The following is a 20972-nucleotide window of genomic DNA, read 5'->3' on the forward strand; positions in this document are numbered from 1 at the left end:
GCAATTTATAGTAGCATTCCTCTACAGTTACCATGGCTTTTAAGGATCCTCACTGTTGCCCTGCACTTGAGGATTCTCCAGGCATTAAACATAATAAATTACCATTGCCTGTATCTATTTTGTCCTCAATTACACACAAGAAGCATCCAAATATGAACTAACCAAAAATAAGATGTGCCTGCCCTTGTAGAAGAGAGCTGAGCATCATGAGCTTCACTGCAAGTCCTACTGATATTGCAATAACATCACCTACAGATACCTATGCCCATCTTAGAGAAAATTACCTTGGCTGATGCAAGCCATAGCAACAATCACAAGAGGTGACACATTTGAAGTATCGCACAGTCTCACCCTGGATACTTCATCCTGTTTCTCAGGAAGCGGTCCAGAAAGGAAAAGAAAGAACAAAAGAACCTTCACGTTTCACAAAGCTGAATCTTTGTTGAGAGCATTTGTATTATGACATTTTCAGCACCTATGGAAGCTTCCTTGGTTTTTCTCAGATTGTCCTGGCCAGACAGACATGCCCTTTCATTCAAGAGGTACTGTAATTACCATTAGACACAGGTGAGAAGAGCAGGACAAGACTTGTATGCAATCTATTGTTCAAATTAAAAATCCTTTTAGCATCTAAGTTGATAGAGAAGGTAGCATACAGCAGGTTAAACAAAGTCCCAGTCTTCAGACATCTTAAGTAAATAAATAGACTGTATCCAGGAAAAAGGGGGAAACAATACAAAAGAACAGGACTACCAAATTGTATCGAGAGATAGCTAATGATTCACTGTTTATTTTAATCTAATCTATTATATAGGTACCTAAAAAATGCTGAAAATCTTTAGCAAGAAAGAAGCATGACAATTATCTTTTCAAATATTTTCAAACGGCTTCTCAGGTGCATCAGATAAAGTTATGTTTTTTTAAAAAAAAACCTGTTAAGATAGTCAAGTTTAGTTTTCACCTATTTTTCTAAAAGCTCTCTCAAGGATTTAAATTTGCTAAGTACATTCTAGTGCACATTTTGCAGTGATCAGTGACCTAAAACCAGATATACTCCAACTTGCAAGCTTCATTACGTAAAGCAAGGATAAGCCAAAATCTTGCAGGGGGACTGAGAGGGGAACAAAAACAAAGCTAAAATCCCAAACACAGCTCCATATAAATCAGGGAGAGATTTGTCCCACACTGATATTCTCTAGAATAAAAGCAAATCCACTCACACTGGAAGAAAGAAAACAATCTCAGGCAAGAGATTCCTTCCTTTTGATGCCTACCTGGCATCTCCCATGGAAACACAGGATTTGGCTTTGACTCAGTTCAGGCAGTCCACTCACTGCGATGGATGAACAAGGCAAGGCCTTGGCGATGTCGATAGTGATGCACGTGTATTCACTTTGGCTTGATGTAGAAGTGGGCGAACGTGCAGCAAATTAATTAGGAGAGAAGACAGGGTAGAGCCGCTTTCTTCCACTTCATCATGTTTTGAACTCTTAGAACTGGTACAAATTGTCAGTACAGAAATTCAAAACTAGCTGCACTGCATGAGCTCTTCATACTCATGCTCATATTGCTTAGTATACTTAGTACTTGATCTCTGTGAAGCATCCCAATTTCCGTTTTCCTCTCTTCTCCTCTCCCCCTTTTAAACCACTTTTTCCTTTCACAGGGGTGTCCTACCTTTAATTTCTCCCTCCTTTCTTATCCCAGTTAAAAGTTCTCTCTACTGAGACAACAGAAGTCATAGCTTGTACTGATAGATCATGAGACATGAGACACGGATGCTCACAGTAGCACTCCCATTCCTGTATGGGATTGCTCCAGGTTCCTTACATCCTCTGCTCTGCAACAAACTGCTATTGCTGCTGCGAGGCAGCATGCTACTCATATTAAACACAACTACAGTAGTATACCAGAGTTCTATTTCCTCCTTCTCGTTGATTTCTAGGCAAAAACCTATTATCAAGATCCAAATCCAACACTGGTTGTATACTGTAATCTATACAGTAAGAGGCTGCATGCCTCCCACAGCATTCCCTTAAAAAATATAATAGTATTTTATAAAGCTAAGTAGAACCGGTCACTTATGTGCACAGAATTGGAAAAATGTTCATCACTGCTTTGATTTTTAATTACCAGCTGCACAGCTATTAATGCACCTATGCACTCACGTTATTCAGATGATTTTCTATCAAAATCAAATGTCAAATGCAATGACCTCATATCTCGACCTCCATGTCAGATTACATTTTGGAGAGGAAGAGGATACATGTTGTTGACCATACGTGCAAATGGAAAAATAAGAGAGCAAAGCTGGGAAGTGAAAGCATTCCTAAATTTAAGGATCTGCTGCATCTGTCACAGGCCATTGTACTCTCCACCTGTGAAAAGCTAGCAAGAACTCCTAGTCTCAACTTAAATATTTCAAAAGATGGCTACAGTGGTGCTCACAACCTGTAGTTTATTCATCATCACAATTAAAAATGTATGCCCTCCTTCTAAAGCAAGTGACCCAGCATCTGGTTTAGTGAATGGTTCTTGTTATATATTCTAACGAAAGCATCCATTACTAACCACAGTTTGCCAATATAGTGAAGGTGTCTCACTTTTCTTTCTGATAAGCAGACATGTCTCACTGCAAATGAATCTCTTTCAGTTACGCAGTTTCTCAGTAACTGTCTGCAAGTAGGTGCTATGGTTTTGACTGTATTTTAGAATCACATTTCATTAAGACACAGACAAAGGAAATATCACTTCTGTGATGTGTGTTTGATGTTTCACCTCATTCTCTCCCAAAGCCGTATCATTTGCTGTCCCTTGAAAATACTCAAGAAGGGCAATGCACTTGCAGGTCAGACTTACAGATGCCACAGCAGACAGGCTTCCTAGCACTCCATTATTCCAGGCAGAGGTGATTAGCAATGCCTCAAATCTATGCTTCAAGTAACATTAATACAACCAGACATATCAGAAGAGTTCAGCGAGCTGACCAGCTCATGCCATCTACCTGAACTAGCCTGAAAAGTTTACCAGTTATATCTCAGAGACACTAAAGGAAAAAACAGAAAAACAAAACAAAACAACAACAACAAAAAAACACACACACACACCCCCGAACACATAAATGCAGTCTAAGATGTAGGTAGTTGAGCTACAACTTCCTGAAACAGGAACATTCTCAATTGCACGACAGTCAGTAGCAACATCTGCAGTAAAGTAGTGCTCACCTATTTCATTTAACAGTCCTTACAAATCATTGACAGACAAACAGTATTTTGAGAGAAACAGAGCATTAAATTTGAATTCCAATTCCCCCATTTCCAGCACTGCCAAACATATCACAAAATACACACCAGCAATTAAGTGGCTGCAGTACCTGTATGCTAGAAAGTTACCATTAATGAAGTCTACCATTCCAATAAATTAAATTCCATAAAGGCATCCTCACTTCACTGCTTACAAAGAGACAGACTTCAGAAGATATATTGCACATTTTTTGGCAGAACACAAAGATCCTGCAACTAAACAGCATGAAGCACAGGCCACCTAGGAGACTTCAAATAAAAATTCCCCTCATAAAAACAGCTGCCAGGATTCATTTCACCTTGATGATACTGTAGTGTAGAGAAGATGCAGATAACTTGTGCAAAAACATAAACAAAATACACTGAGATTGCAAATTTCAGATGGCTTGTTTTCTTTTAATAAGAGAGGGATATTGCTAACAATGCATGAAATTTCACTGCATCTGTTTGATTGTAACGGTTCTCTGTTACTTCACCTCCCTTCCCTGCACTTGCCTTTTCCAGAATTACCTTCTCGGACATAAATTCTACTTGGTTTGAAAGCAAGGTGTTTCTCTCCTCCAACTATAAACTAGTAAAAGAGTTGTTCCACTGATACTGTTAAGTCCTACTGTATATCAAGGGGAAGAACAGCTTACAGACAGATATAACTGTGGATCCAGACACCTTGTCAATATTCCTGCTTCACATGGGTCTGTTCCACCTTGTAGTAGCACCTCATGCATTCTTCAGCTCCAACTCACCCTCAAGGTCAATCTAAGCTCACAAGCACCGATGAACTTCTTTAACCTCAAGAATTTGCAGAAGAGATGTCAACCTGGAGTAACAGCCCATTTGTTATTAACAGTCCTGGGATTTCACATTTCATAATGTATTTAGGTTTTTGGTTATGACTGCTGCAAAGCCTTAAGAGAGGAAGGTTCTGCATGTATCCTTTTAAATGTGGCTAAGAGTTGCATTTCCTGGTATTCCTGGCCCAACAGTAAGAGCAATGCACACTAGGCAAGCTCTCTGGGATGCACTTATCTAGTACAATATTTCAAGCCACCCACCAAGCACTGATGCAGATTCTTTCCAGCCTGATTTCTATTTTTCTTACAGAGCTCTCCCCCTGACAAAATACCACATGGAATCCTATAAAAGAATGAAGCCAATCCACCCTTAGCACCCTTATTTCAGGTGGCTGAAAACATTAGTGGAAGGAAATCCTATCAATAACAACTTCAGTAAAGGTAATCTACAGGCATTGTCTTTAATTTCAGGCTCCTATTGCCAGAATCATGTCAGCTGCCTTAGCCATATAATAGATTTTTTAGCCACTGCTACACAGTTCTTTACTACTTTAACAACCCTAAATGAGACCACTAATAGGTGGATTTACTATGGGACAGATGGGACTGAAACCCACAAAATCTGAAGAATTTAGAGAAAAATGGCCCGAGTCTTTCAGGCCAGGTATGCAGGCACACTTAGCCTCTTCCAGGAAAAATGCCAACCGTACTGTGACACCACAGAGGAATAATGAGGACTATTTCCAAGCAATATTCACTCATTCAACTTACCTGATTCATATCTGAAACAACATTAAGATCCTCAGAAAGGACCGAGTATAACTGGAAAGCAGCACAAAACCAGCTATCCTCATAATCCTTAACCAATTCTTGGTCAGTGTTTGGTAGAGGTTGGTGGCCAGTTTATTTTTTAATTTATAAATACAAAGCAACTTGGTAAAACCAGGCACACCAAGCCATTGTACAGCAATGCCAAAGTGCACGATAGGTCAGGAATAGCACTCCACTTGATTGCTTCACCAAGTAATAAAGCTTTCCATAATTGCCTGCTAAGAAAATATATCACAATATTAGCACAAAGGCAGTCAAGTCTGGAGCATCAATTTACCAAATGATGCAACTATGAGAAAGCAATTATGGAAATGAGGTGGAAAGATGCTATATCCCCTTCTTACATTAGTTTTGTTATCTTTTTAAAAAACAGAAGAGAAATTCTAATGATTACCTGGATCAACTACAAATTACATATATTATCATCCGTATGTTCCTCTAAATCCTGCTTAGCATAAGGCAGTATCACTATACTTCTCTCAGATGCAGCAGGAAAGGAAGACTTTGCCAAGGGTTACCCTGAACTAGATGAATACATTCTAGACTTAAATTATTTAAAACACAGTATTTGTGAATAAAATAGTACTGCACTCATTATGTTATTTCTATACACCACAGACTAAAATCCATGTAGTAAGCACCTACTGGATGTTCATCCTTTCCTATGTATCGACTAATAGTTGCCAAATTTGCCAGAGTTAACCATTTCTCATTATAGGTATGCCAAGCCTACACCAAAACAAGAAAACCTATATACATTTCCTTTCAAATCTTTCCTGTGGTGTTAAGTTATTTCTCTTTAAGTGAGAACAATGTCTAGCAAACTTCTCTATTTACTAAATACATTTCTTCTGATAAGGATCACTAAGGCTGTATTAAAGAGCGGTGACAGTTGCCTTATTTTCAGGGTATATTTTCAGCATTATTTCACTTGAATCACACTAGCATCATCAGTACTAGATCACTAACAGGATGCTTTGAATAAGCATGCAGTCAGCAACTTATACCACATGCACCACAAAGATAAATTTCCCCTTTGGGGCTAAGTGATCTTAGCAGCTGTTCTCCAACTTCTGCAAAATACCTGAGATAAAAAAGCAAATGCTTCTGTATGCAGATACCTCAGCCTTATCACGTGCTTTGATATGTTCACCATCACAGCAGTATGCAAATACAGTATTCACTTAGTTGTCCTCAAAACATTCAGAAATGGTAAAAGGATGCAGACATATATTCATACACTCAGAATTAAGGTCCAGGAAAAACGAAACAGAAAAAACACACTCTCTAAAATGCACAGAAGTACTTGAATCCTATTCAAGCCCTAAGGAAATGCCTGATATCACATAAAAAATACATAACAAGGAAACAAAAGCAGCTCTGTACTGAGCTAATGTGCTAACTACTAGTGACTATATTCTGCTGCTTTATCAGATTGAACCTGCAGTATGAGTTCATTCTACAAGAACAACAGGAATGGATATAGTGCACATGTGCACCAGGAATAACGATGATCTGAATGCATTTCAAAGCTTTCAAAACAAAGTGGCTTTTAAAACTTCTCTCATGATGAAAATGAAAGTTGCACCTGTAGTTACTGCCAGTACATTCTCATGATACCAAACTTGTGCTCTCCTTGATTTCATTTAGTAGTCACAGCACAGATGATACTTTATCTGAAATTCAGTGTATTAGTCAATTAACTTTAAAAAAAAAAAACTTATTGTCAGGAAAATGCTACTTAAGTAATCAATCTCACAATGCCTATTTGCATACTTGAATTAACACATTACATTACATTGAGGGAGAACGGTTATCGGAGCCCAAATCCTTTATACAGAACCATGTATAGGTCTTAACACCATCACAAGAAGCTTAAAGATAAGAATTTCCTGTGTTCACAGGGCAGCAGACACCATGCATGCCAGTGACTGAGTCTCCTAGGTCTCTCCAAGCAGACAAATCCAGATTTTATAATGGGACATGAATGCTTTGAGACATTCTTTTTTATCCAGATACTGTACCATTGATTGGATATTCAATATAAAAACCCTCTTTGTTCATTTTATTTCTCAAGATCCAATTCCAAATCAAAAAAGAAGCTGTTCAGAGTTGAAGTCTCTTAAAGAGATAGCTCAAGGCGTAACTTCAATATTTGATTATTACCAGGAAGCCTTTCTCAGCCAGGATTCCAGACACTACTTTTCTTGACCAAATTTAGATGTAAATAACAAAACACAATCTCTCCAAGGTTAAGGGTGTTACTTGAGAGGGAAGTAAGATGCCAAAGAGCTTATAAACAGTACCTTGCTTTTGCACAAAGCTCTGACTTTCCACCGATTCAGAAAACTGCTTCAGGTCACCTACTTCACAAGATAAAGTGTTTAAGGACATTCTGGAAAGATAGTTTCTCTCTTCTCCTCACTAAAGAGGATATGAACTTAATCTTGCACAAATACATGCTGTTTTTCCCCTCCAATGGAGAAGTTACTTCCTATTACAAGTAAGACTGGATGTGTCTCTTACCACTGTTATCCTGTACGAATGTAGATTTACAGCAGTGGAGATTTTGCCATCACACCTCGAGGTCAGCGTGCCATGTCTGCTTCTGGAAAAACAACATACAGAGGTGCTTTAGCACAGTTGTCCTTTTACTTCATTGACAAATTAGGGGCCCACATTTTAACACATTCTGAACTCAGCTTGTAAGGTGAAATATGCTTCATATTCTATATTTTCAACAGTGTGTACAACAATTGAATATAATCAGTGTTTTGACATTAGAGCAATTTATTGTATCTAGAGACAAAAACTACCTTACTAGATGGGTCTTTTTTAAAGGTACTTGTGAACTTGGAAAGAAATCAGCATGCAATTAGGAAATTAAAAAGCCTAGGAGTTACAACCCACAAAAAAGAAAATCCTCAGTCCCAAGAACTAAATCCTATCACTGCTTGTCAGACACAAGGTACCAACTGTTATTGCCCTGTGAAAGCTCACGTTTGCTCCATGGCTGACCCACACTGCTCTGTCTGAGCATGAGAAATGGCTTTTCAGCTCAGCTTCCTTTTAAGTGCCACCCATCATCAGAGCAAACAGATTACTCCCATGATCAGTCTGCTGCTTTGCCAAATTCTCCTGGCTCTGTTCCCTCAAGAGCACCCACAGCTCCCCAGCGGAGAGTAAACCCTCTAACCCTGCATCTTGCTGTGACTGAAGTGCAGAATGAAAAGCAATTACTGCCTCATGCCATTTGTAAGAGAGCCGAGGTACAAAGACGGCTGGATCATTTATCAGGCTCCAGCTTGCCGTGCCAGTCAGTAGTTCACAGGGCACAGCTAAAGCTAAGCCATGTATTTAAAATATGAGGAGAGGGGAATGGGTAACAATGTTTTTGCACAACACAAAGCCATAAACAAACCAGCTTAGGAAGTTCTCTTAAAAATAGCCACACACACACACTTGCCACTGATAACACGGTAAAGGTTATTCCACGCTGCCACCAGAACTCTGCCTTAAAAGATGGTCCAAAGGGCTGCTGTGCTTTCCAGTAAGGCATTGCTCCTAGCAGTTTGCTGGCATCCAGGAATTACAAACAAGTTGCCCTTTCCAAAGGAAAGCGTGTGCTCTTTCGTGCACAGTAGCATGAACAAATCACAGAGCAAGTACATTTGCAGTTAGAAAATGAAAACAAAATGCCTCAAAATACCACTTAGTCTACCAATTCCTGCACTGTGGGCTCTAAGAAAGAGGCCAAAAGGTAAACCCTGGCCTGCTCAGTATTCAAAGCAGTATGTCCAGATGAAGGCTGCTACAGAACAAACAGCAACACAGCAAGATTCCTGACAGGCACTAAAAACTGCTGTATTCCAATGATCCAAACACCTTTCCCCTCTTTTTCCCCCCTCCTCTTCTCCTATGGAAAGGTAACTTAACCGTGACACGTTACAGGACTGCCAGTTCATCATTCAGATTCAGCCTAGAAAATGAAAGAGTTTCAGCTGAGCAAATACCATCTTTTCCAACTAGGCAGCTGACATAAAAGGGTCAAGAAGGACATGTGGTCACCACTTCCCTGTGCTCTGAATTCAAAACAGTGCAGTAAGTTTCTAAAGAGAAGCTGGTCTTAACTCTTTTTACATTCAGCTTCTTAGAATAGTTTCTGAAATTTATATTCCAAATAAATTCTTGTGATCACTCAAAAGCAAGGGTTATAGGATGACTAGATCTCTTCAAGTTCGTCTGACAACAGTTCTACCACAACCTTGCTGTCTCCATCACACCAGCACACCATTTTCCCCATTTAGTAAAATTAGACTGAAGAAGAATTGGTAGAGATAAACTGAAGAATTTTTGGAAATGGTGCACGACTGTACCATAGAAATCCAAACTGGTGTCTCCTCTTTTAAAATACATGCCCACACCAGACCCCAAACCTGACCGTAGATGAAATTCCTACTTCTTAACAAGACTGCCACATGGAAACCTAGCATCTCTGGATAGACTTAGCATAAACCTAGCATAATCTGGAAGGATTCATATACGGCTGTCCTGAGGAATCCTTCCCCAGGCCACAGGCGCAGCCATCTCCAAACTCATGGAGCCAGAGCAGACTCGCAGTGTTGGCCCAGCTCTTCCTCTGAGTGCACTGCTGGGCCCTGTGGATTTGATGCCAGCCTTCAACTTTGCAGCCAAAAGCACCACTTTTCGAACAATACTGACCTCTCTTCCCTTGTATGCCTGCAAAAAGGTCTTTGCTCCTCTGCCTTTGGTGACAAACCGACCAACATGCCATATTTTTTTTTTCCTGTGCTTCCTGTGAATCTCAGCTCAAATAGGAAGACTGGGAAGGCAACTCTGTCCCTCCTTTAAAACCCAGACAGATTAACTGTCTTGGAATTGATGACAAATTGCAAAATGAAAATTATGCACCTCTCCTACTAAAACCCAAAAGGAGAGATAGCACATTAACATCTGCATTTTGACAAAAAACCTATTTTCCACCTCACCCCTTCAAATTCAGTAGACACTATTTATGTTAATTTTATTGCTTCCTAATAATTCAGCCCTGCTCAAAATGGAGCTAATCTCTGCTGCCTAGAAATAATACCTTAGGACATTAAAAAAGGGACATTTAAGACTAAGAATTTATTTCTTAATCATTTGGGCCTGCAGTTGGCTGGCACATCTGAGAATAAAGCCTTCTATCACTGTAATACAGCCACACCAGCAAACTGAAGGCTAAATCAGGCCTTGCTTTCCCTCCATTTGTTCTGCACCTTGTGCCTTATGCTGCATCTGTTAGCTATTGATTTTACTATTCTGGTTAATATGCAGATATATTTGCAGTGTTCTTTGGCAAATACTAATCAATCTTTTCTACATCTAAGAGAAAGGAATAAAGGAGGGATTCTCATTAAACTTGTAAAGAGACATGCATATCTGAGCACATCAAGATTAATATTTGTACATTTACCACGTTAAGAACTATTCCCTACCCCAGAGACTTACACAATAAGAATTCATAAGCTGAATGCGTTTATTAAACTAGTCAGATTTTATCATCTTTCCTTAAGCACGCTATGGTAACCACTTCACCCCAACTGATGACTAACACATGCATAGTTGGTCTGGTGAAGGCTTCTCTTGCCATAAAGCCATCTGGATGAAGGACAGGAATTGTATTTTCTTTTTCATTGCATACAGGCTCCACCATTTTTCCTTTTTTGCCTTAGATCAATGCTGCCACCTATTCCTAGAAAGAGCAAAACCAGCACTGATTTATTTATTATTTATTATATCTAATACCTCCTGAACAATTCTTTTTGTGTCTGATTTGGACATAATAACCATAATTAACTCCATAAATTATTCTAATGGTGAAGGAGAGGAGGGAAAGAGTAAAATCGTGCATTAATCTCACAGGTAGGGCTAATGATGCCAAGAGCCACCTTGGAATGAATGTCATTTAGAGTATATTAGACCAGCATTAAGGAACCGTATGATCACTTCAGCAGACCAAGCGAAAAAGAAAACAATTTTAAAAATCCCAAGGCAGTTTTCTTTAGAAATTGAGTATGATGATAACAGATACTAAAAGTGTAAAACAACAACTTTCTATTCACCCCATTCCTACTTACCCAATAAAGACAATCCAGGGAGGCTGCCCACTGTAACTGAACAATGTAATAATTTTCACCATGCATACACTGAAACTGGAGGTTTTATTTTCAAACAGGAAGGCAGGGAAAAAAAAATTGACACAAAGAAGGCTCATACAGACTCTTTCATACAAAAGCTGACTGACTGTCCCATGTGACACGGGCAAGCAAAAAGACTCCATTTATATTGCTCTGACACCAACAATTACAGCTGAAATTTATTCTTAAATGTCTGATTGGAACTTGGGAAGACTTTCTATGCACTGCTCATTTCACATAACTCCAATATTTCTACATTTTTGTCTCCCAGTTTATGCAATTGATCTACTTAAACTGACCCTTGAGAAGATCAGAGTCAGCACCGGATATGAAAACACCACCTATGTACAAATAAGAAGTAAATAAAAAGCAAAACCAAACCCACCAACTTATACAATGCTATCAATTCAACTTCAATCTACACAATTTCTACTAAGCTGCCACATCTCACAAGCTATGCAATGTTGTCAGACATTCTCACTATTTTTGATTTCTTTCTTCTAAAGAAATCTGGCATTTGCTCTGGAGCTTGGCACAGGTCAGAGCATCATTTGTTACTTATCTAATATCACTCACCATGTAGTACAGGACCATAGACACGTTTCCTCCCACCCAACTTTAAACACAAGCCTCATTTGAAATGTAACTATGTTCTCAGGCCATAAATCATCCAGGTTAAAATCAATATTACCTTCAGAGAGAATTATAAAATTTACTGTAAGTCAGCTGATCAAAATATCCTGGTATTTTATTTCAAGGCTAACTTGTGCTATGTATTCACCTGAACTAATCCATGCTTATTTACTAGTTCACAGGTAAAGTGCCTTCTAAAGGACAGAAAGGTTCCCCCTCCCCTGCACCACAACTCAAAATCTAAACTCATAACCCAAATGGCTCAACCACATGGAGCACTACTAATTTCAAATAATAATAATAGTAATAATAATAAATAAAAATCAACCTGCCCAGGCCACTTCTCAGCCCTTTATACCAGTATGGGTACTTGAAGAGACATAGAACACGCTGGGCAAGTACAACAGAAATGTAATTCTCTTTTTGAAGCATCGCACTTTCCCAAGAAGCTGCAGCAGTAAAACAGCCAGGTTTCTGTTCTCTCCCTAAGCAGTAACAATGTCATTCTGAATAAAGAGACACAAGATAGTATTTGTATAGCACTGACAACAGCTTCTACACATTCTCTGATCTAAGCTGACAGGAGGAGCAATGAAATAAAAGTAAAGCAGCAGATAAAACAAACAACACATGAAGGTGAAGAAGAATATCCAAAAAAATGTCATGGAGAAATCAGAAGCAGCAGCAGCTGAGGCAAGTCTGGAGATTTGTGCTGCTTAGAAAGGTCTTCACCACAGCAGTGTAGGATCAAGGGTAGCTTCTTTCATCACAGCCATTGCGCTTCCACCTGCCCTGAAGTGACCACAGAAAGGGCTCAGACAGCGGGACGTGTGTTATGGAACGCCTGCCGTGCTCTTCACATTAGTGCTCCACCTATCACATCATATTCCCGCTCAGGGAGGTGAACAAGCTGCTGTAAACCCTCTGTGCACTCTAGTGATCACCGGCAAATCAAGCCTACAAGGCTGATCCCAAGCACCTACAGGAATGTGCCAAGTCCTCCACACATTTAATACCAGGCAGCAGTATTTCTGCCACTGCCATCACTAACTCAACACATGCACTGTATCAGAGACCACAAAACTTGACAAGAGCTTGAGGGACTTGGTGAAGGTTATAGGTTTTTCTTCTATGTAAACACCACAGTAAAACATTGTGTCTAATTTCTGACCCAACAACATGAAATCAGATAAAGAACAAAAGTTGACTATCTACATAAAGCAGCACATGAAACTGGCTGCTACTTAGTATTATAAAGCATACTTGCACAATCATGTGTAGATGCTCAAGCTCCGAAGTAGACTGAAAAGCTTATTACTTAGAAAAGAGGCAATGAACAACTTGGTCCAAAATTTCTCTCTTACTTCACCTGTCTCATATCTCACCTTACAGGAAAACTGCCAAACTACAGCAGAAACCACAATCTTTGGATCAAACTCTTTATCACTAATAAAATGATATGAAAATCTTCCAATCTGCAACAGACAACTCACACCTGCCTGTATTACCAACACATGAATGTTAGCTCCATCTTGCCTAATATTTGGTCAGACATAGGCTAAGTGATTACTTCTGGCATAGCTGATCCTTTTTATTTAAATCTCCAGAGAGATAATAGTGTCAATACCCAGGACTAATTGATTTCCTAAGGCAGAGGCAGGGGAGAGTCCTGCGAGAGGTACACACACTCTGGGATACAAAACCACTGCAACTCTTCTACTTAGTACTAGTGAGTACATTTGTGAACCTTCACTGTTCCTCCTTGAAAATTGCCACTTCAGCATAAAGAACAAATTAAGAGGAGAAGACTCATATACTTACTACTTACTTAAATTGGCACTGGGATTCAGAACTCCAATCTCAAATCACAGCTAACTTCATTAAGAACTCTGTGGAGAAAACCCAGCACAGCCCTTGCCCTAAGGGTGTACACACCTGCAGTCATGACCACACATCATCCTTCAGACTCAAAGAAATCAGGAGACTCAGAGAAGCCCCTCATCTTTTTCATCACTATGAAAAATGAGTATTTCTGGGATCCAACCAAAGGAAATTATACAGAGACAACCCTGACAATTAATCATCCGATAATCACCTCTCAATTTTAGGATGAATACCATCAGAAGCACTTCATTTATTCTTCTGTTTTAATTTACATTAAACATTCATGGTTGCACTTACCAAAGTGTAATGCAGGCAATTCCAGAAAATTGTCTCAATAACTGAGAACAACATTAAAACTAGCTCTCCTGCATATTTGCAACTAAAACACTACTTTCCATAATCTGTGCTGCTCAGAGCTGATGTCTAAGTGACCACAAGTCTCTCCACCTCCGCTCTCCCTCCTGTCCCCAATCAGGGCTGGTTTTACCGCAGCCGGCAATGCAGGGAGGGCTCTCCAAAGCACGAGATATCCAGGCTGCATCCTGAACACCAGCTATGTAAGCAGGAATTCTCAGCAATGATGCTAACTGCAACAAGCACCTTGACATAAAGGAATGAGGGCCTGCGCCCCAAATACCTTGTCCAGTGAAGCCTCAGGACAACACCCAGATATTTCATCCTACAGGCTTCAGTTAATTCAATAAACCTAATAATAACATATGAAAAAAAGTCTTGAATTAGAGATATGCAGTATATCAAGAGCTAGCTGTTTTGGTGTTAAAAGACCCCTTGTAGCCTAACTGAAGTTACTAAATTCTTTACGTTTTAAAGAGGCTGGATACAGAGCCCATCCATATGTATAGATTTTTTTTTTTCCCAAATTTTACTAGACTCTGAAAGGTAAATCAGTTTTCTTGACAACAGTACATTGCAGAATAGCCTATGTTCTCAATAGGGCCAAAGATGTCAATTTTAATTTGCATACAAACTCACACATGCAAAAAACATTTTGGAATCTATAAAGCAAATCCTAGATAAGTCATTTTATTTCCAGACTTGCTTACATTGAAACCATTTAAAACTTGAATATGTTGAATATAAAAAAAAAAAATCAAAATTGTACAGCCCAGTTAGCATCCGAATGTTAAATTGAGAAGAAAGAAAAAGCTGGCTTATGTTTCTGAGCTTCTGCTTTACAGAGGATCAAGCAGCTGAGAGCACACCACTGCCAGGTGTGGTGTGCTCCGCACTCGACAGCTTCAGATATATGTGGTCAAAGTTTCTGCCAGAGGCATCAGTGTCTTTAAAGACCTATTTTCTATCTTCTCTGCTGACAGCATTATAAAATACCAGTACATTAGGTTGTTTTCAAGCAGATGTTGGAGGTTAAAAAAAAAAAAAAATTGAAAGCATTTGACCTCAGTCACTTAAAGTTTCTTAATATAAAGGAAATATATTTATATATAACTCCATCAGCAGGGATTAGAAGGAGATACACTATTCAGAGTATATCTAGATTTTTTACAAGTCTATTAATATTAGTTACAGGGCTGTAACTCATGATCAGGAAAATACACTGCATTTTGTCTCCAGTTGCCATCAATATCTAGCAGCAGAAAGCTGCAATGTAAACATGTGCCAAGCAGATACAATACACCAGCTTAACAACTAATCCCTGTAATTGTTAACACGGTGCCATATGCTCAAATTTCATTTCTCATTTACATCTAATTTTTACAACCAAGACAAACCAGTTACTTGTATAGCTCTCAGTACTGTTTTTTTTTTTTTTTTCTTCTTCTTCTTCTTGTTCTTCTCCAGGCCCTTAATAATATGTAGGCGGCCACTGCCCTGTGAAAAAAACTGCAGTGAACGAGGATTATGAGGGAAAAAAAGGTACAAATCAGTAACTTGCTACAAATTTTCAGATAAGAAATGCCTAAAATTTGATAAGTACAACTGAAGCACTGTAAATTAATATTTTCCAGACTTTATTTTCAGGGGTTTTCCAAGATTTTTTTGCTTTAGCAATGCAACTTAAGGAACATACTAGAAAAGGTGGGAGTATAGCAGAAGGCAGTATTAAGAGCTGTATCCTGCAGTGACAAGTGTCTGACAGTCTTAGATAAATTCTGTAATCTCCGTTACTGATGTGCACCTGCACACTGCTGCTGGGAGACAGGATTCCGCCTGGTGTCTAGTCTCAGGGTCAGATGCTTCTAGAATGGCATTCCAAAGACGCAAGTGAACTTACTGCACTTGTTTGACCAATTTCTTAAGACAAACAACAGGTCAGTAGGAATAACTGACAAGTGGTATTTTAACTTTTAGTTTGAGGTCATTACGATACCACATTTTTTCCAATTTAATCTTTAAATGACAAAGTTTATTTAGGCAAATTTGTTTTCAGTCTTCACCATGTTCACAAGGGACCTGCTTGTTTCCAAAGGATGGTATGTCAGTGCTTTGTAGAAAAACCTATTTATAAAAGCAGTGCAAAAGAAGTCACATCTAAAGCTGACAGCTGTAACAGGCTACAAATCCTGATTCCCTGAAGTACACCAATTTTCACATGGGAATTGCCACATGCCTCTGCTCCCCCAGCCAAAATCTCTACAGCTGTCAGTATTCTCCTTCCATTTGCCACATACTCTTTCAATTGAAAAAACAGTTCAGGTCAATTATTTAATTCCAAAAGCCTGGGATATATTTATATGTACACAGAGCTTTTAAAAACACACCCCATACAGAAGGGGCATGAAATCCTTAGGCTACTAGAAATACAGAGGAAGTCTCTGCAGAGGTAGAAATTATTTTTATGAACCACAGATTTCCTGGGTCAAACACACAAGGAAACTCTCTTTCCTCACCAATCACCCTATTGGCAAATAGGAAAATGAACCTAATAGCCCCTGTCGACATGTAAACATGATTTAGTTTGCAGGTACTAGAAAATCTAACCCAATTTGAATAACAACTATCAAGAAGTTACAAAAATAATCTGAATAGGTTTTTCTACTTATATACAATGCAGAGGCTGTCACCACTAGACAAAAATATAAATAGAGTAAGTAGAGTCACACTAATAAATAGGGGCCACAGTGAAATTAAAGAGATTTCCAAAGGTTGTCTTTCAGCATCCCACTTGGTTGGCCTCATGAATTTTTTTAATTCTGACAAGTCTGCACTGCCAGTGAGACTTGACACCATTTATGACCTATCATCGTGGCAAACACTCCCTGGCTCTGAAATAATGGGATTCTCTTGCTGTTTATTGAAGCACAACACTGTGTTCACACCTCCATTATTTTATTTCTGGAATGGAGCTGTCTCCCACATGGACAGCTCAAAGCAGAGGCTGATGAGCTCAGATTTGTCTGCAATGATCAAGGTACATGCTCCTTAAGCAGTTTCCTACCCTCAAGCACAGGATTGCACAGTTTTGCTTAATTTGTAAGACTCCTTATAGGACTGCAAAAGTTGTCATCATAGACATGTCTAATAATTTAAAACATTATAAACTCCTTAACCCAGTCTCAACCATTTATGTCTTATGTTGGCCTGTTCATTGCTGTGGACTAAACAAAAAGGATGCTTTAGCTGGCGCTTGCTAACTCGCATGGAAAAACAGGTTTGTTACTCCTGGATGATAGAGGAGAGCACGACAGCAAACCCTGTGCTTACAAGTAACAAATCTTCTACCACTTTGATATCGAAGCTCACAAATATGCAAGCTTGAGTTAGCACTAAGATTAACACATACTTCAAGAACTTCAAGAAGGTTTCCAGCTTTCTTTGGAAGCAGGTTTCTTTCAGCTGGCTCAGAGCAAGTAATTAAAACAAACTACTGGCCATAATTAACTTTAAGTAACCAGGATGAAGGTGATCAAGTATCAAACCAACATCAAGAAAGATTAAGATTTAGTATCCAGCTAAAACATATGCAAAGTGTCTGCTCTTACCTTGCAAAGTCACAACACCTAGACTTTAATATTTAAATGTTTTTGACAGTAATGCATAGTTTAGTCAACCATACTGGTAGAAGGTATCCAAAAATCTTCAGTTAAGATAGATAGTGAGAGACAACCCTCCGAGGGTGGAAACATCAGAATTGATTGGAGGGAACAGAGGTGAGGAGAGAGGGAAGAAAGAAGATGTGCTAGATGCTGCAAAACAGGAGTAGCATGTTTTACAGCAAGCATTCCTGATAGCCTAGGAAGGATTTGGATCCTATGAAGGGATTGAGGCAGTTCTGCCTCCTGAAAGCAGAGACAATTCTGGAATAGTTTGGGGGGCAGGATAGGGGGAAGCACACACACGTCCTGGGTATACCATTCACACTAATCAGTAAATTTTGTGGGCTTCATATGCCTATGACAGAAGGCTATTCAACAGATTTGTCTAACGGCCATTTTCTTCTTGAACTTGAAAAATAGACAGAAGAGGGGAAAAAAACACTGACACTAATGGCTACCTTAAATCTTCAGAAAGGCTTGCTGAGACTTGTGAGATGATCACACTTGCTATGACAGTCCTACTGATTTAGAACAGCAGTGTATTCCTGTTAAGATTATACGTGGTGTTTTTTCAGGAGATTTGCATTTCTCATGACAGAGAACAGAAGAACAATAATAGGAAAAGCCTCTTTTGTAAAACATATTAAGTATTAAAAAACCCAGGAGGTTAAAAAAAATCTTGCTACGTGACACCACAGAAGAACAGATGAGAGGAAAGCAGAATCAGAACATGATTCATCTTTTCTTTTAATCCATATGATAGCACCAGACTACCTTTAACAAGATACTTTGAAACTTCTTATCTACAAACTGCAATGATCTTAGAAACAAGCTTACAAATCAAGCCCTTGGAAAGTCGCAACAGAGTTACCATGAGGAAAGAAGGAACAGACACTAACAGCTACTGAAAAGCAGAAATCAGCAACAGAACTGTAACAAGCAGGGAACAGGTCCTGCATTTGCAAGGTTAAAACACAGAACACTGGTAGATAAACAGAAGTATAAGAAATTGAAGGAAAAACAACTAAAGGACTAGGTGGCAGGTCAAGCAACCAGCTAAAAAGACTAGCTAGAGAGACAGAACAAAATAAATAAATCTAGAGAAGAAAAACAGTAGAAAGTGTTGCACAGAAGCAATATGGATGAAAATTTAATAGAACATTCAAGGAAAAAACTGGAAGGAAAAAATCTTCTAGAACAAACAAAAAAATAATAAGCATCAAACAACAAGCAACAAAAGGAATATATATAGAAGAAATATCCAAAAATATAGAAGAAATACAAAGGCACCCACAAGCAACATTGATTAAAAACCCTGGGAAACTTCCAAGTAGAAGAACTGAAGTGCAGGTTGCAATATCAACGGTGAACAGGGAAATTGTTGTATCTTTATAAGCACATGAAACTTGGGACCTAAGTTCTGTGCATTAACTTTAGGCGTTTAGCTCTGATGGAGGCAGGCAGAAGCACACAGAGAGACCACTGACAGCTGCAGTGCCACCAAGATCTGCCTGAAGAGCAGGCAGTCTAGCCTAACGGTTGACTTGCCTGATTTACAGTGCTATAAAGACAAGGCTAAAACATTCTTGGTCATTAGCAATGGAAAGAACACTCAATCCACAACCCTTATCCTTCCTACTTGATAAAGGCATATTATATTAGTAACTTAAACACAAAAAACAACACTATCAACCTTCCTCTCCTGTAAACGACCACCAGGGTCACCCACAGAAGTCTTTTATTGACTAGAAAGCAAACACAAAGAGTGAGCTAAAGGATTTCTCTAATTCTTTCTTCTCTGTTACCATTTAATGGATAAAAGCAGCATTCCATTGTATTCTGAAGTCATTGCATGCTCTATTTTGAAAGAAATAGAAGAGTCAAGAGAGAGTTTTGTATTTTTTTTCTGTTGGACCTCAGCAGGAGAACAAACCAACCTTTATAATACACATGCTTACTATAACCTGAATTTATGACAAAGTCTAATAGACTGCATACAGTAAGAACAAGCTCTGTGTTCCTTACAACACTGCACAGGCTTTATCCTCACATGTTAAAGTGGATGTGCCTTGAAGAGCATAAACACCCATCAGTTGTGAATGAACAGAAGGATGATTACAAGCATCAACCTGTTCTGGTCAAGTTACTAGTTGATTCTAGCTCAATCAGTAATAAAGGCTACACACATTGGACCAAGGCTCACAGCTTAGGACAAGTTCTGCTTCAAAAAGATACCTTATTGCACCTTACAATTGCTCTACAAGCAGTTTGGACCTGTGACAGCTGGGCTGTTCCTTTCCCACCCCAAGTACTGAGTCCTGCTTCACTGAGGTCCCCTTGCAATGTTGCAAGCCTCTGGGCCAACACCAGAGACAAGGTGTCTTAGGCAGCAACAGTGGGGACACGGATCATAAAAAGCTCTGACTACTTCAGCAGCATCACTGCTTGCTTGAGCTACTCTCAGAATTACAGTGCAACTGTCCAAACCGAGCAAGTCTGAGAAGTCAAAGCAGACATGAACAGAATTCATACATCCAAGATGAAACAGGATCAGTAATAATATAATTGCAGCTATTTACAAAGCCATTTTCTATATGCAAGCTACTGAGCTAGTCAATACCTTGACATACACAAATTTAGTTTTTCCTAGGATACACCTGAGGGCAGATTTAAAGGAATGATCAGTCCAGATCATTGGAACAGACCACCCCCACAACTTGCTGTGGAGCAGGATGCTGAGGACACAGGTATCAAGACTCCCTCTCCAAACATAAAAATATTTTTGAGCTCTAGCATCTCCTTAAAGATCCTACACTGTAATATATTCTTGGATACCCAGTGAAAAGCTAGTTTCTGAAATATATCAAGATACTAAAAAAATCAAAATAAATTTACCAGCTAAAAAGTAGTAAGTTTCATTTATTTTTCTTACACAAATACTGGCTAAGACTTAGGTTTGCATCAGATGTTCAAAAAGCAGCTGAACGTAACATGCAATTGGATAATGCCGTCTGGGGGGAAAAAAATGTGTTTAGAATGTAAGCTATCAAGTGAAACAGAAGTACAAGAAACAGCAGAGTAAGTATAAGAAACTCATACAGGAGGGCTCTCTAAGAACATCTGGCAAAATTCAACAGAATGAATTCAAAAAATTCAAAGCATTTATTTCCAGCCAACCACTAATTTTTTCCAGAACTGCCGTCTTCTGCATTGTTATGTTCCTTACTATGCAGGCAACTTTCTTTGCTTGGATTTTTTTTTTCCTTTGCGATTGGACTGAGCAATCCAAGAAATTTATTTATCAAAAGTAACTTC

At 38.9% G+C, this 20972-nt stretch overlaps 1 protein-coding gene across 1 annotated transcript in view; it reads right to left on the reverse strand.

The window, feature by feature from the left end:
• The window catches only part of GULP1 (GULP PTB domain containing engulfment adaptor 1), a 104666-nt gene that overhangs the window by 72211 nt on the left and 11483 nt on the right, over positions 1 to 20972 (reverse strand). Inside the window, exon 2 of the mRNA XM_088526986.1 lies at positions 7451 to 7532. The gene's annotated coding sequence lies outside the window, so the exon portion shown is untranslated. The remainder of the gene's footprint in view (positions 1 to 7450; positions 7533 to 20972) is intronic.

The sequence above is a fragment of the Tinamus guttatus genome, unplaced genomic scaffold (assembly GCF_059628265.1).
Source record: "Tinamus guttatus ecotype Peru unplaced genomic scaffold, ASM5962826v1 Tinamus_guttatus_pri_ptg000260l, whole genome shotgun sequence".
Classification (NCBI taxonomy): domain Eukaryota; kingdom Metazoa; phylum Chordata; class Aves; order Tinamiformes; family Tinamidae; genus Tinamus; species Tinamus guttatus.